The sequence below is a fragment of the Lissotriton helveticus genome, chromosome 5_1, assembly GCF_964261635.1.
Source record: "Lissotriton helveticus chromosome 5_1, aLisHel1.1, whole genome shotgun sequence".
Lineage (NCBI taxonomy): Eukaryota > Metazoa > Chordata > Amphibia > Caudata > Salamandridae > Lissotriton > Lissotriton helveticus.
In genome coordinates, this window is record NC_136065.1 from 2,124,241,961 (window position 1) to 2,124,258,168 (window position 16,208).

Genomic DNA, 16,208 nt, shown 5'->3' on the forward strand with positions numbered 1-16,208 from the left:
ATCCCATTTATTCAGATCCAGGAATGCCTTCTGGAATAACTCCACTATAAACTTACGTGGGTCTTGCCCTTCTTTACCTTCAGGGATTTGCATGAGTCTTAAATTGTTGCGCCGAGCCTGTTTTACCAATTCATCCTCAATATTGGACACTCTAGTTTCCACCTCGGTGAACCTTTCTCCAAAGTCAGACTGCCACTTTGCTAATCTCCAAATGGAACTTTGTAGCTTACGGCAAGAGTTCTGAATTTTATGACTTTCTTGCTCAGTTTTATCCATGTGGCTCAAAATTGTTTGATAGATCGTAGCTAGAGTGATATGCTCCACCCCAGCTTCTTGATGCCCTCCTACAGCCCCTTCTAACATTGAAACATCCCCTCCGCCCCTCACTGTGATTGGGCTGTCTTCCAGATGTTCCCCAAGCTCTTCGTCGTCAACCTCGCTATCAGCCTCGTCCATGCGCAATTGCTTAGAATACTGTGTAGCCAAGTCTTCGCACGACGAAGCTGAATTTTCTGAAACCGAATAAAAATCACCTGATTCTGCTTCATTCGCTATAACCGGCTGCGCTCACAAAACTTTTCTAACATGATTGAATCATCAGGGTGATCTACAATACATTTCAATAGTCCAGAATTAAGCTCAGTCGCTGCGTCTATAATGCCCGGAACCCGTGCCTCCATTTAATCCAGATATGCTAGTATTGTTTTGTAGAACACCCATAGATTGTGACTCTGCTGTAATATCGGTCAGCGTTACCTCTTCTGCCCCCGGCAAAACTCTAGCATTCTCCATGGGCGTATATGTCTCGGTTACCGGCATGGAAGACTCTGTCCGGCAACTATCCACTTGAGATGCAGTTTGCACATGCGGTGCCTTCCCCTTTCGTTTTTCCTCCACTGCTGTAAATAAAGCAGAGATAGTCTGTTTGACTTTCCCGGAGGTCTCCCCGTCTTCTCACCTGGAACGCCTGCTCCAGCTTTCTGCGTGGTACCCCCGCTCATATCCTTTGCGCCTCCACCTCCACCTGTGGTCGCGGTGACATTCGTCTCCTGGCCGCGTTTGCTGCGTGCACCTTTCGGAGGCATTACTTCGAGAGTTCTCGTGTCTCCTTTCTCCGTGTAGTCTCCGATGAATCGGCGTTCCCCGCGTTCACCGCTGAGCCAAGCCGCAACACCTGTGGAAGGTACCGCCCACAAGGCTCGGCGGAGTTTCACCGGCGCTGGAAGTTCGGCAAGCATCGGCGTTTCCCCAGCAGCGTCCTTCACACGATATGTTCTAACTGCTGAAAAGTTGCTTGGTTTTTTTTTCAAATCTTTTCAAATTGAGCATCCAAGCGCCAGTGTCCTCGCCACATTTTTCACATGTAAGTTTCGTTTCACTGACGGCGTCTCCAAAGCTTAGACCTGTGGGTCAGAGAGAGAGGTCAGCTCACACGTCGGACACGTCCATCCGTGCAGGCGCCTTAAGTCCTACGTCTAAGCTGCAGGATATATTATTCCAATGCGCAGAGCCTATTGGGAATATAGGAACTACACTACATGGCGCCCAACGTTTGTTAAGGCGAAAATTTAATGCTAGATACTAGAGTAACTCAGTTGTGCTTTTCACACAGACCCCTTTTCTCCCGTAAAAACTCCAAAAGACGTCTGGAGTGTGTGAAAGGATAATATCCGCCAAAACTGAGTAGGACTGACGAAGAATTAGCTGCAGCATTAGCTCAAGCGATCTTAGATGATGCTGCTATCTTAGAAAATGACACAGATGCTATACTGCTCCCGGTAAATGTGAGGAAAAGTATAACTTATAAACTGATAAATAATGGAGTATCAGCAAGAGGTGGCAGAGTAATCTTTGTCATGGAAGCACATGAATATCGGCAAACAGAGGTATTCTATTCATGGATTCAGTTTCCAGCAGCAAATGCGGGAACACGTGAGTTCCACTACTACAAAGCAGAGGAACCTCCAGCGGAATACGTTCCTTTCGAGGATGTTGAGATTCCATTAACTTACCAAGAGCATCAGCTCTGGTTTAAAGGCGCCCTACAACATCAAAATCACATTACCAAGCTCGGTCTACTAGGTAGACCAGGAGCAACATGGTCGGTACTGGCCAGCTATACACCACATCCAGACATTGAAAGGATGTCAGATGCAGAATTGTTAGCTCAGCTAAAACAATTAATTGAAATACATAGACAATTGGTTCAATATGTCATGCGGACAATAACAGTCCAACCAGCTTTAAGAATTCCACAGCACACCCCTCACCAGGGGAACACAAATAAAATCACACCACAGACTAATTATGGGCGAAATTTGCGAATTCGCGGTACGCCAATTCGCACGAGAGCGATTTCGCGGTCCGCGAAATCCGCATATTTGCAAATTATTTTTTTTTGCTTGTTCGCGGGCTTTTTGCGTGTTCGTGAGATTTTTTCAGCGCGGCTACCGCGAGGTTACCGATGCGGTCATACATGGGCTAGTTGCATGCTCCCGTTGTGCAATTGCGTGTTCGCGTCCGTTTTTGCGTGCTCGCGGGCAAAAAGTCTTGCGACCAAGCAAAAAAATCTGCAAGCTTGCGAATTGCGAATTTTTCGACAAATTTGCGCGATTCACAGAACGCAAATTTGTAAAAAAACTCTCAAATTCCGCGAGCGGAACGGATTTTACACCCATGCTTACCACAGACTATACAGTCAGTCATTGGTAAACTAGCAGCAAAACGAGAACAAATTCCGTTCTGGTTAGCACAAAAAATTACTCAATTAGAGGCAGTATTTCCTGATAGTACGCCTCATGAGAAACACAGGATTCTGACAATCTGTTTACCCATGGGGATTGCACCACACATAGAGGACTGTGACACTTGGGGTACAGTCTTTGCTTCAATCTACACTAAAACACATGGTGTTCCGTCCATGGCGGTAAAACCAGATGTTCTAAGACAGATTCAAAATTAATACGGTCCAGAACCGGCCTTCAATCTAGGTATGAAATTACTGAAAGATTTCAAACAGGTCTCGGCTATACTATTAGCCAACATTAAAGGTGAAGCAGCATCAGTGGCAATCTGCCAGAAATTAAAAGAAACAGACATTACTGAGCAACCACTTGAGCTTGCCAGAATTATTGAAAAATCCTATGAAGAACTAGGTAGAGATAGTTTGGGTGGGATACCACTAAAACCACAACAGAGAATCCTGAAAAAACTTTTATTAAAAATAATCTCACTACTCCTAAAAAGAAGTGGGAGAACACTAAACAAACGCTTCCTAGAGAGAAGCATTCCCGGTCCAGAGGAAGATCTCCCCAACGAGGAGGTAGGTCTCCCCAACGGGAGCCCTCTGAAAAGAGGGACAACCTCAGAAATAGGGATACTTTAAGAAAACCTGATAGATTTCAAGATAATGATACACGTTCCTCTCGTGCCTTTCAGACTTCAATGCAGAAATCAGAAAGAAGAGGACGGTCAGAACAGAAAGAAGAACGTGTGACGTCCAAAGACGAACAGCACGTTCCAAAAAATAAGAAAACTCAATTCACCAAGAAGAAGGTAGCAAGTGTAAAGACCAGACATGCCGAGGATTCTGAGGACACAACTCAAGAACGGGGAATGGGCTCAGACAATGCTAGACAGCGCAGCAGAAGTAACTGTAGTTCGCAAGATCCTGAAGGATCATCTGGAGACAGTGGACTTGAATGAATGCATTCAAGTTGAAACTGCCGACACCAGGGTTAGTGTACCCCACAAGTTATATGAAGTAACACTCCGGATGGAGGGGGACTTAACTAGAAAAATAAAAGCTCTCTTTTGGGACAAGCTTTCTAAGGGTTATGACATACTTCTAGCTGAAAGAGACTGGCCACCTGCAGTTGTTAGGGAGTGCCCACACAGCGAAGAGATAATTATGCCAGCCTTCTCAAAATCACAATCCAATTCATAAAAAATATACATATGCCAGGAAATGGGCACTAGCTCAAGCTCCAGCATTATATAAAAATCACGTAGGATGGGATGAGGATTCTCCTCACCACAAAATCCAGTTAAAAAATCAACCTACTGCTCAGAGGCAGTATCCAGTTAAGCAAGAAGCTAAAAAACAAGTCAACTTGAATATCAAGGGGTGATAGAAACATGCACCTCATCTATGAACAATCCTTTGTTTCCTGTCTCCAAGCCAGACAATTCATATTGTCTAGTTTTGGATTACAGACACCTAAACTCTTGTTGCAGAACATTTGCAGTACAAAATGCACACACTGCAGCACTGATGAATAACATCGTGAGCAAAAAATATAAAACCACATTAGACATTTCAAATGGGTTTTTCTGTCAAAACATTGCACCAGAAAGTAGGCACTTGACCGCTTTCTCAATCTTGGGGACACAGGGACAATTTTGCCGGCTCCCCCAGGGATTCAAGAATAGTCCAGGGTTATTTTCAGCCAGAGTAACAGAAATACTACAAATGTACGATGATGAGGCATTATCTTATGTCGATGACATCTATCTTACAGACGATGACTTGGACGTGCACTTGAAAAGAGGGAACACCATAATACTTGGGTTCGCTTCTGAAGGGTACAAATTCAATTTTAAGAAATCACGAATTGCCCAACTCAACGTCCTATTCTTAGGATATGAGTTGTCAAGTGAAGGCAAAAGCCTGGCAGCAAACTTTCTTGAGAAATGTGCGCTGCTCCAACCTCCAAAGACGCTGAAAAACTTACAGTCAATTCTAGGTTTCCTGAATTTTGGAAGAACTTATGTTCTGAATTGCGCAGAAAGGGCTAAACCTCTCTACAAACTAATCAAACCTGATTTCAAACCAACAAATTGGACTTAGAAACATACAGAAATTTTGTGTTCAGTACAAACAGACATGTTAGCAAAAACACAATTAGATACTCGCAACAATGCGCGCAATCTCGTGATCCGTGTCATCCCAGGGAAATGCGGATTCACATACCTGACCTTTAATGAAGGACAAAAGGTACCAATTGCATTCAAATCACCCTTGTACACACAAGCTGAAATGAAATTCACTTCAACAGAAAAAATTCTGACAGCAGTTCAAACTGCAGTAGCAAAAGAGAGAGCTCTCGCGCAGGGTAAACGCATAATGATCGTTACACCTGTACCTGCCTTAGAAGCAGTGACGAAAGCCAGCATTCCAAATGACATAGCTTTACATCCGAGATGGATACAATGGGTTAACTCTCTTGCTGCAACAGACATTGAATACGTTTTTGACCCCTACTTGAAGACACAAGAATTCCTACAATGCGAATATGAATGTCCCCTGACGACCGAAATTCTGCCTCTAGAACATCACGGCTGTATAATATATACAGACGGATCAGCACAGCCCGCGATTGGGGGTAAACAAGCTTATAGTGCTGCGTGTGCGATCGTTAAAGGTCGTTGGACGCAAAGGTAAATTCAGACCTATGGTCACTAAAACTCAATCACTCGAAGACTGTACAGCTCAGCGAGCTGAACTACAGGCTTTCAAGATGGCGTTTGAAAATACCGATCGCGAATTTCCCACACTAATAGTGTGCGATTCGTATTTCTACGTTGAATCTTATAACAAAAACTTGCAGAACTGGGTTCGAAACGGTTTCAAAAATTTAAAAGGTGGCACAATTAAGCATAAAACGCTTTGGGAACAAGTAGTTCTTTTACAGAAAGAACTAGAAAAGACTCACGTGATTCATACACTGAGTCATCAGCGTGATGGCGTTCACGTTGCAAGGAATTCATTGGCTGATGAAGCCGCGAAGGCAGCTGTGCAAACGTCTTCCGTAGCTACACTCAATCGTTAGAAAAAAGTAATAGATGGTGAAACGCTATTAGCAGTAAAAGCCTCAATGGAAGGAAATCATGCAGCGTTACCTCTGAACTATCCACTCGGTAATACATACATAATTGAAGCAAACTCCGTTCCTTTTGCTCAAATCCCTGGAGTGGGGGACAGAGTAATTCCAAACAGGAATCGTAGAGCTGCTTTGGTACATGAAGCACATATGGGAGAGGGTCTGAGACATCAAGGGATCTTGAAATCTCTAATAGAATTAGAAAAGATGTACTGGTGGCCGAGACTGGGGGTTGATGTGTACAATCTCGCAACTTATTGCCCTAACTGCAACAGAAACCGCAGCAGCGAAAGCCACTAGATACTTGACTACAGAGTAGCCAGACCTGTTCAGATACCATTGCTAGACAGCGTTAGGCTATCTACCTGCAAACGTCTCAATGGACTAATGCAGCCCCACATCTACTAGGACGAGATTTATTTGGATATGGCCCCAGCACTCGGCTGACGCCAGAACTGTTATAAAGGATTTGCGAGTCTTTATCGGCACATACGCAATTGGCACGCTACATTCTGACCAGGGTCCTGCGTTTAGCTCTCGAGCTTACAAGGAGGCCATGGCTAGCTTGGGCGCTGCATTGCGGTATTCTAGTCCCTTCCATCCTGAGGGTAATGCGGTAGTGGAAAGAAAAAAATGTGACATAAAGCAATCCATAACAGCTAAGGTATTAGGTTCAGGTGATGGGTGGGTCAAACGTCTAATAAGTGTCCAACATAGTCTTAACAATCTGCCAAGAAATTCTCTGTGTAGAGTCACTCCATATGAACTAATGTTTGGTACTAGAATGAGAATCGAAGACCTCGATTGTCAGAATTCAGTGGTGGAACAAAAGCCTATGATGTCAAAGATCGTTTGACTGTTTTACAGGACTTAAATGAAACAAGAAGAAGTCTGAGTAATACAATACAGAAGCAAACGCCCACTGAAGACAAACCACCTGTCCCAGCAAGGCCTGTCTGGATTCCAAAGATTGGGGATCTAGTCAGAGAGAAAATCGCGGTGAAGAAGGAATTTGGGCCTTCTTACAGAAAAGCAGTACCTGTCTTGGCAATCCAAGGAACAAGATCAGTAGTACTACCGCCCCTTGCTGGTAAAAGGGAGAACAGAGTTGTATCCATCGACTTGGTCAAACCACAACATGTGGCCGATAATAAGTAGTAGGCCCAGTGGACTCCCGAGAAGTAGCAGACGACCGAATCTTGCTACAATCCAAGAGGTTCCAACTGAAATACTTATCACTTTTGATAAACCCGCAGTACGAAAAGAAGGACTATACAATAAAGCCATGGAACTTGTACCTCTGGAAACCCAAACAACTGTTTGTCAAGACACGCCTGTCTACAATGATGTGACATCTGACTATACAAACATGGTGAAACAAGAAACAGCTCCAGTGATTTCAAGTAATCCTGATGCGATCCCAACAATTGACAGAACTGCTTCTGGCTACTTTATCAACTTTGATAACTTTTCTGAGGATCCCAGTGAACCTGAAGATAAGCCATCAAAGACAAACTTAAAGAAAAAAGTAACAGAACTCTTTCATCTAGTAGAAAAAACATATCTGGTTTCACCATGGATTGAATTTTGGATTGGATTAGGTGTATTTTTCCTCCTGCTTTGGCTCGTACTAGTGTTAAGCTTGGGAAGGATGATTGATGGAAAATATAGTACTATGGACACAGCAAGTAAGAAAATCAACTTGGTCCTGAAACCTTACAAATCATCTCATCGTGAAAGAAGAGGCCTGTCAGTAATGAACATCTCAGCCGTTCCTATACCTGGGGGTATAGCATGGGACAGAACTGATTATGACATCTATGGTCCGGTGGAATTATTGAAGATTTCACATCAGTTTAAGGTTTCTTTGAATGACTTTGTCGCACCCAGTACATTTTCTGATGATTGGGACTTTAAGACTGTTAACAACATGATGAAAGATTTAGAAATGTCAGCTAAATTTACAGAACATGACTACTTAGAAGGGTCATCAGATTATGAACAAATGTATTGTTTTAATCATTATGGTCAGCATTATTTGCATTAATCTGCAAGCCCTAGAAATGTGTTTCACTACAATCAATGGGAACATTGTCCTACTCCGCCGAAAGGCAGCTATAAAATATTTCAAGAAAAGTTTTCGTACTTCTCTGGGTTTAATGTTACCAATCCAGAAACGTTTTATTTTAAAAATATAAATAAGACAGCAATGAAAACTATGTTGACCAATGCTAAACAAATTTATTCGGAAAACTTTTATGCTCAATTGTCTGCATTAGGGTTTAACTTTTGGAAAGACAATATTGAGACAAAAACAATCTGGGGCACTAAAGATTGGTAGGTACAAGGTATAGAAGCCTTATTCAGAGCCTGCATCATCCCAGAACAAATTATGTTTTTAAATGACACTGTTCAACAAACATCTTGTCTTGGCCTAGCTAAGATAAAAGATTTAAATAAACCGTCTATACCTAAACCCACATCTGAAAGTCATAATGCTACAGAAGAGGAGGTAGACGTACCCTATATTTTAAAACAGAACAGAACAAATCCTGATTGGAAAAAATGGTTAATCTGGCCCACAGACACAAATAACTGTCAAGATAGATTCCTGAACAAGACACAAGGGTTCACAGTGAATAGGCCAGATCCAAGATATTCCCAGAGACAACATCCAGGGATAGTAACCACTTACAGTGTAGGGAAGCTGTGCCTTGAGTGGCTTCAGAAATCTACACTTCCAGAAATTAAACAACACTTATCTTTACTTAAAGAAAGCAATGATTTGTGAGATTTCTTAATGAGGCCTCACAAACCACGGCAAAAACGTTTCATATACGCTGGAATATATGCGGCATACAACGAAATATGGAAAGTGATGCAAATGGAAACTGCAGAAAGAATACGAGAAATTGATTGTATAAATTTAGAAAAAAGCCTCTCTGTAGTGGATAATGAGTTAACGACTCTGTCCTCCAGAATTTATTCTTTCGACGGCATTGTGTCATCTGCCATTGACATCATAGAACAAGACTTGTTAATGTTACAACATGGCCAGTCTCAATTACATTCTATCATGCTGCTGGGCTGGACGTTGCAAAATCTGCTTTCAGGCTATGTGCCATGGCATCTAATCAAATCAAAAGACTTTATTCGGTTATATCAGATAAATAACCATAAAAGTACATAGAATCACAGCTTTAGAAAAACAATCCACGTATTTACACAGTTGACTCAGATGATGATAATAAATACAGAGAAACAGACATCGAGGGGTCATTCAAGTAACAAAAATTAAATTATTATGGAATTACGGGTATAAAATACATTATTAAGAAAAGCTGAAACAGATGCCACTGTAAATATATCATCGAGCTTCAGTAATACTAAAAACGCTAGTCGACATTGTCTTAGATTCAGACATCTTACAATAGGTATTATCCACCTTTTCCTTGATCTTGAATAAAATTTACAGAAAAATAAAATATGTATATCAGATTGGGTGGACAAGTCGTCACAGGGACATTTACAGATACAACTTGACCAATCATTGGTGACAGGAAAGCTGAGCAGCCTAAACAGAATCCCGAATCTAAGTGTGCTGAGTAAGAACCTGACATGATCTTTCATCTGCAGGGTTAGATAAGGCTGAATGGCCTGCGATGTTAGTATTGATTGATGAAAGATCACCGATTTTTTAGTGAACTAAATTTTTTTTCTGCGGTTCTCCAAATGCAAGATGCATAGTTTTTTCAGTACTTTTCTCGGAATATGAGTTATAGATGGGGGGTCATCATAAAAATCAGAGTAACCAATGTTAGTGAGAAATGACTTAATGTATCTCAACCACTTCACCCGTCGGACGCAGTCCAATTTCAAGGCATCCCTCAGAATGAGCCGATTTAAATGGCACTCGTCAGTTGTCCACACCCTGTGCCACAAAAGTACCGGCTTTACTTTTATAATGTCTTCTAAATAAGTCAAGCCAAGTTCAGTGTGACAGTTGTGGGTGGACATGCTCTTGGGGATAGATAAAAGATAGCGCAAAAAGCCATTTTTGATCAGCTGTAAAGTTGAAACGTTGGCGTCCCCCCATATTCCCGCCCCATAGGTTGCAACCGCAACACAACTGGCTTTATAAATACACAGGAGTTCCTTGACTGGTTTCTTCCCCAGCTTTTTAGTAAATAGTTTTAGAGCCATAATAGACTTAGCAAAAAGCAGGTTTCTACTTTTCACAGCACTTCCCCACTGACCTGAGCTATCAAACAGAATTCCCAGGTAAGGGAAAGTTGAGGTGTGATCTAGATGTTTGGAGCCTATAAACATGGTTCTAATTTTCTTGTTGGCTCCTGTACCACAATTCATACAAAAGGTTTTGGCACTGTTGACCTTTAGGTCCAAGTTGGTCATAAAGGCACAGAAAGAGAAAATCATGGTTTGCATCGCAACAGGGGTCCTTGCCATCAGGACAGCGTCGTCAGCATAAATAAGCGCAGGGATTTGACGATTTGATGCAATAGGCATATCTTGGCAGTCCTGTAGCAAGGTTTTCTCCAAATCGTTAATGTAGATGTTAAATAAAAAAGGGGCAAGGACACATCCTTGTCTCACTCCCCTCGCAGTTTTGAACATTCTAGTGCATTCCACTTTCTTACCATATCTAATCGTGGCCCTTGCACCATTATACAGCTCTCTGAGGAATTGAATAATATTAGCATCAACACCCAGCCTAACTAAAATTAACCACAGTTTACTGTGCGTGACACAGTCAAAGGCGGAGGTCAGGTCCACAAAGGTTAAGTACATCCAGCCGCCTTTAGCCTTAGTGTATTTCTCAAGGAGAATAAAGAGATTGAGACATTGATCTGTAGTCCCAACTCCTTCTCTGAAACCATATTGTAGATCACTAATGATCTTATGCTCCTCTGCCCAAAGATGCAACCTATTTAGAATAACCCTTCCAATAATTTTTATTGTCGAATCAAGTAAGGATATTGGATGATAGAACACACAGCTGGACCTATCGCCTTTTTTAGAAATGGGTACTATAATTGACTCGTACCATTAATCAACAAGTCCCACAGAGCAGGCCCCGTTAAAAGTTCTTGTAAGCAGTGGCGCCCATAGAGATATGTTGTTTTTAAAAATATCAATAGGGACGCCATCTGGGCCGGGTGCCTTGCCCCCTTGGCTTAAATTAATGCCCTTGATTACTTTGTCTAGGGTAAAATTAAGCCCCTCTTTACTCATTGGCAAATTAATCGTATCCATTTCAGTTGATTCAGGCAATGGTTCAGCTAATGGTGCAGAGGTGCTGTAGAGAGTTTCAAAATGGCTTACCCAATCATTCTCAGAGATAGCAATCTCCATCCGTGCCTTTGTGCTATCCTTGAGGTACGGTGCATAGTGATTTGTAATTTGTACTTCGTAAAATTGTGCCTCGTAAATTGTGCTTTTTAAAATTCAATACCCCCCTGCACCACACGCCATCACTGATTGTTGGAGCCGCCTCCCTGCAACTCCTCGTAGGGGCCGGCAGGCACTTCGGATCGGCCTGCACGAAGAGCGGTTAGCGCTCTAGTGTTCAACTTCCTCTGGGCTATTTAGGCTGAGCAGGGGCTGCAGCGCGTTGCGGGAAGGAGACAGTGGCAGTGTCTCCGACCCGTTTGGCGACTGACCTGGGCAGTAAGAGAAGAAAGCGCTCTGATTTTAAACAGCTTTCTAATTTCTGTTGTAATATAGTGATTTGTAATTTGTACTTCGTAAAATTGTGCCTCGTAAATTGTGCTTTTTAAAATTCAATACCCCCCTGCACCACACGCCATCACTGATTGTTGGAGCCGCCTCCCTGCAACTCCTCGTAGGGGCCGGCAGGCACTTCCGGTCGGCCTGCACGAAGAGCGGTTAGCGCTCTAGTGTTCAACTTCCTCTGGGCTATTTAGCCCTCGCAGCACCACGAGCGCGCAGCGATCGCACGCAGCCCCGCCGAAGACCCGCCAAAGAGCTGCCCGTCTGCGCCCGTCCGCGCTAAGGCAGCGCCAGGCGCCAGTCATCCTGTTCCTTTCATCTGCTATTTAAGGCGGTAAGATGCGCTATTCTAAAGCAGAGCTGTTGGGTCTTCAGCACCCCACCTGTTCTTGTGCTAGACGTAACCCGGTCCATATATCACATCCCCTACTACATCCCTCCCAACTCTGCTCCTCTACAAAAACTAAACCCAAACCCCCCAGATCAATACTTTCAGGCTAGGTCACCTAAATGTTAGATCTATGCAGAAACATCACTCAGAAATCTACGACCTCTTAACTGATCTCTCCCTTGATGCCCTGTTCATGACCGAGACGTGGCTCCTTGACGATATGGACTCGGTCTGCAACCTAGCGACTCCTGCGGGTTATACCATACACACGGTGAACAGGAGCACGAGAGGGGGGGGGTTAGCGCTCATAATTAAATCTCATTTTGACTGCCAATTAATCAAAGTGGATATTAAGGGCAGCGAAAGCGCTCGCTTTTCGATCAAAGCCAACTCACAGTTCTGCGCTACTGGCCTTTTGATCTATAGACCCCCGGGTGCAGACGCCCCCTTTACGAATTCACTCCTACAGTATTTGGGCACTAACATTATCAAAACGGCTAACTTTACGATCATAGGTGATCTCAATTTACATCTTGACAGAGACACCGAGCCTAAAGTTGCCACTTTTCTTTCGGATCTCGCGGCCTTCCAACTTAACCAACTTGTAATTGGCCCCACCCATAGAGCGGGACACCTTCTCGATCCCATCTTCTCCAACATCACAAGTGGATCCGCAGGCCTGCCTATTCCCATGACCTGGACAGACCACCATCTAGTAACACTGTCTATTTCTTGCAATTCGAGCCCGGCAGCGGTGCCTACTCCATTAGTTCAGAAACGGCCTTGGAGAAAACTCCGCCTTGAAGACTTACACAACCTCCTGGTATTAAACCCACCACCCTCAAGTGAAGACCCGGACGTAGGGTATGACCAGCTCTGCCTCTGGATCACCCAGGCACTCGACACCCTGATCCCTGCCAGATGGACCAAGACCCGCACCCACACAGCTAGTCCCTGGTATAACTCTGAATTAGCAACTCTAAAAAAGGAATGCAAAAAGGCGGAGAGGGGTTGGAGGAAAAACTATGATGCCAACCTCAAACAGGACTATGTCCTGCTCCAAAAAACTTACCACCGTAAGGTTTCCAGAACAAGAGCGGCATATTATGCCAATGAGATCAGCAATAGCTCCAACACTTCGAAATCTGTATTTAAAATTCTGAAAGACCTCACTTAAAAAAAAACTGTCAATACTATTGCCACCTCCTCTGACTTTTGCAATAACCTGGCTAATTTCTTCATCAATAAAATCAAGAAAATGTATGACACTTTTCCAAAATGCTCGCAGCCTTCGGCCATTTTTGACCCTACCAGGCCCTCTCTCTCCTCCCTTCCTACACTTGAGCGAGAGAGTTTCCAAACAATTGGTAAGAAAATTAAATCTGGATCCCCGGCAGATCCCCTAAAACCGGATACTTTCTGTGTAGCTCACGAACTTATCACAGAACACATCCGAGACATCATCAACCTGTCTCTCTCCACCGCCAGAGTTCCTTCCAAATGGAAGCAGGCTTGGGTTTCCCCCATCTTAAAAAAACCCTTAGATCCTTCGCTTCCTGAGAATTTCAGGCCCATCTCTCTGCTTCCCTGGCCTGCCAAAATCATCGAGGCACATGTCAACAACATTCTGTCCGATTTTCTTCTTACCAACAACATTCTGGATGACTCCCAACACGGGTTTAGAGCTGGTCACAGCACCGAGACAGCCTTGCTCAGTGTTTCAGAGGACCTCCGTACCATTCTTGACACCGGCGGAACGGCAGCCCTGGTCCTGTTGGACCTCAGTGCTGCCTTCGATACGGTGTCACACGAGGTCCTCTTGACGAGACTGGAGGAAATTGGATGGTTTAGAGACTTCCTTTCTAACAGGTCTTTCAGAGTCTCCACCCCCCCTTACATCTCTAAGGAGCATAACATTGGACAGGGAGTGCCGCAGGGTTCTTCCCTGAGCCCTACCCTGTTCAATGTTTATGTCCGCCCTCTGGCGGAGGTGGCAAGAAGAAACGGACTAGCATTGGTATCCTATGCAGATGATACCCAGTTGGTGGTGGCTCTTAATGACAACAGTGGTCTGGAGGCTCACCACTTCAAACAGACACTCACTGACATCACCAACTGGATGACGGCGAATTTCCTCCAACTAAACGCCGGGATAACAGAGATACTGCTCCTGGGGAAAAACATCTCGTCCTGGGGAGACAACTGGTGCCCTGATGTTTTAGGCCAACCTCCCAAGCCTAAGGAATGTGTCAAAAATCTGGGAGTCTGGGTGGACTCTGCTTTAAAGTTCACTCACCACACTAAAAAAGTGGCTGCCACGTGCTTTGGCATCTTACGTAACATCAGACCTATTTTTAAGTTCTTTGACTGCCGCACTCGCCAGCTAATTGTCCAGGCGACCATCCTTTCTAGACTGGACTATGCCAGCTCTCTCTTACTGGGGGCAAACCTGGCTGAAACAACCAGACTGCAGAGAGTCCAGAATGCGGCAGCCAGGGCTCTGGTAGGTCTCCCTCGCCATTCCTCGGTATCCGGAGCCTTGAAAAAACTGCACTGGCTCCCAGTGGGCAAAAGGATCCAGTTTAAGGCATTGTGTTTAGCCTTTAAAATCCTTAAAACCGCTTCTCCCCCAATGCTGCGCCCCCTCCTGTCAGAGTACATTCCTAGGAGATCGCTCCGCTCAGAGGGACAACATCTTGCGATCATACCCCGCACCAGACTGGCCAGAGTAGGCGGCCGTTCCTTCAGCTTTCTGGCTGCCAAGCTATGGAATAGTCTGCCTGAAGCTATCCGTGGTATACAGGACCTTTTAGCCTTCAGAAAGGCCGTCAAAACTCATCTTTTTCAATAATTCTTTCTCTTCTCTGCGCCTCTAACTCTCTGCATTTTGTTTGCTCGCAGCGCCGGGACGCCCCTTGGCTGGGGCAGCCGCGCGCTATACAAATCACCATAACATAACATAACATAACATAACATAACATTGACTGCCTTCCAAAAGGCTGTCATATCTTTCAATTGAGAAGCTTCAATCAATGCCTCCCAAGCTTCCAACTTTAGCATTTCCCTCCTTTTTTTTAAGTGCAGTTTTATAGGTTTTACGGAGCTCCCTAATCTGTTTCTGCTCTCTAGCCTGACAACACAGGGCCCGTTTTAAATTGGAGTATGCCTTGGTGCACGCTGAATCAAACCAGCCCCTATTTTTACGTTTTGTGTTCTTTATATCGACCCACAGGCTGTTCTTAATACATGTTGTAATTTGCCTGAAACTATTAATGGTTTCAGTGTTGTCAGCATCCATATCCAGACAAACGCTGAAACTCATTTTACAGGCCTTAATTAAATCACACAGGAATTTTTCAGGTACGACTTTCATCCATTTTAAGGCGTATCCATTCTGTCGAGATATATCAATATCTCTCGAGTATAACCTGGATGTATCATCAGTTGTAGGGACAGCACCTGGATCAGCTATTTCTACCCTGTTGGGGAAATGGTCGCTAAGGGGTGAATCCAACGTACAGTAATTGGAAACTCTGTCGCCATAACATGAGGAGATCAGGATAAAATCAATTATCGAAGATGCCCCTCGGCCCATAAAGGTGGTAGAGAAAGCAAACTGTGGCTGACACAGTTTGTTAGCAAAACCTAGATCATTCATAAACAGAATTTCGTTAAGGGCATCCCCCGTAACTGTATGCTCAAAATGTGCCAGGGTAGACTCCCTATCCACCGTAAAGCCACAGTTCCCTGTTTCATCACTATTACAGAGAGCACAATTAAAATCACCCCCCATATAACTACAAATGTTTTGCTTTTATTACAGATTAGACTATTCAGCTCATGTTTCAGGGCTTTAAGGACTTCAAGAATATCTACTAAAGGGATATTATTATATATATTTACTAACAAGATACAAAAGGTGTTACTCATATGCAGTCCAGCTATATGATAAAAACAATTATTATTAAAAGTCTCCAGACTAATACATTTAAAACAATTTGAGACAACCGTAGAGAGCCCCCCTCTGGCTCTGCCGTGTGTTGAGCCAACAGCAGGGGTAAATATCGTTTTAAAACCATTAATGTGATACACTTCCTTGGCCCATGTTTCTTGTACACATATAACGTCATGTTCATTGATAAGTTTGACCCAGAGTGGATTATCTAATTTAGCTCTGAGTCCGG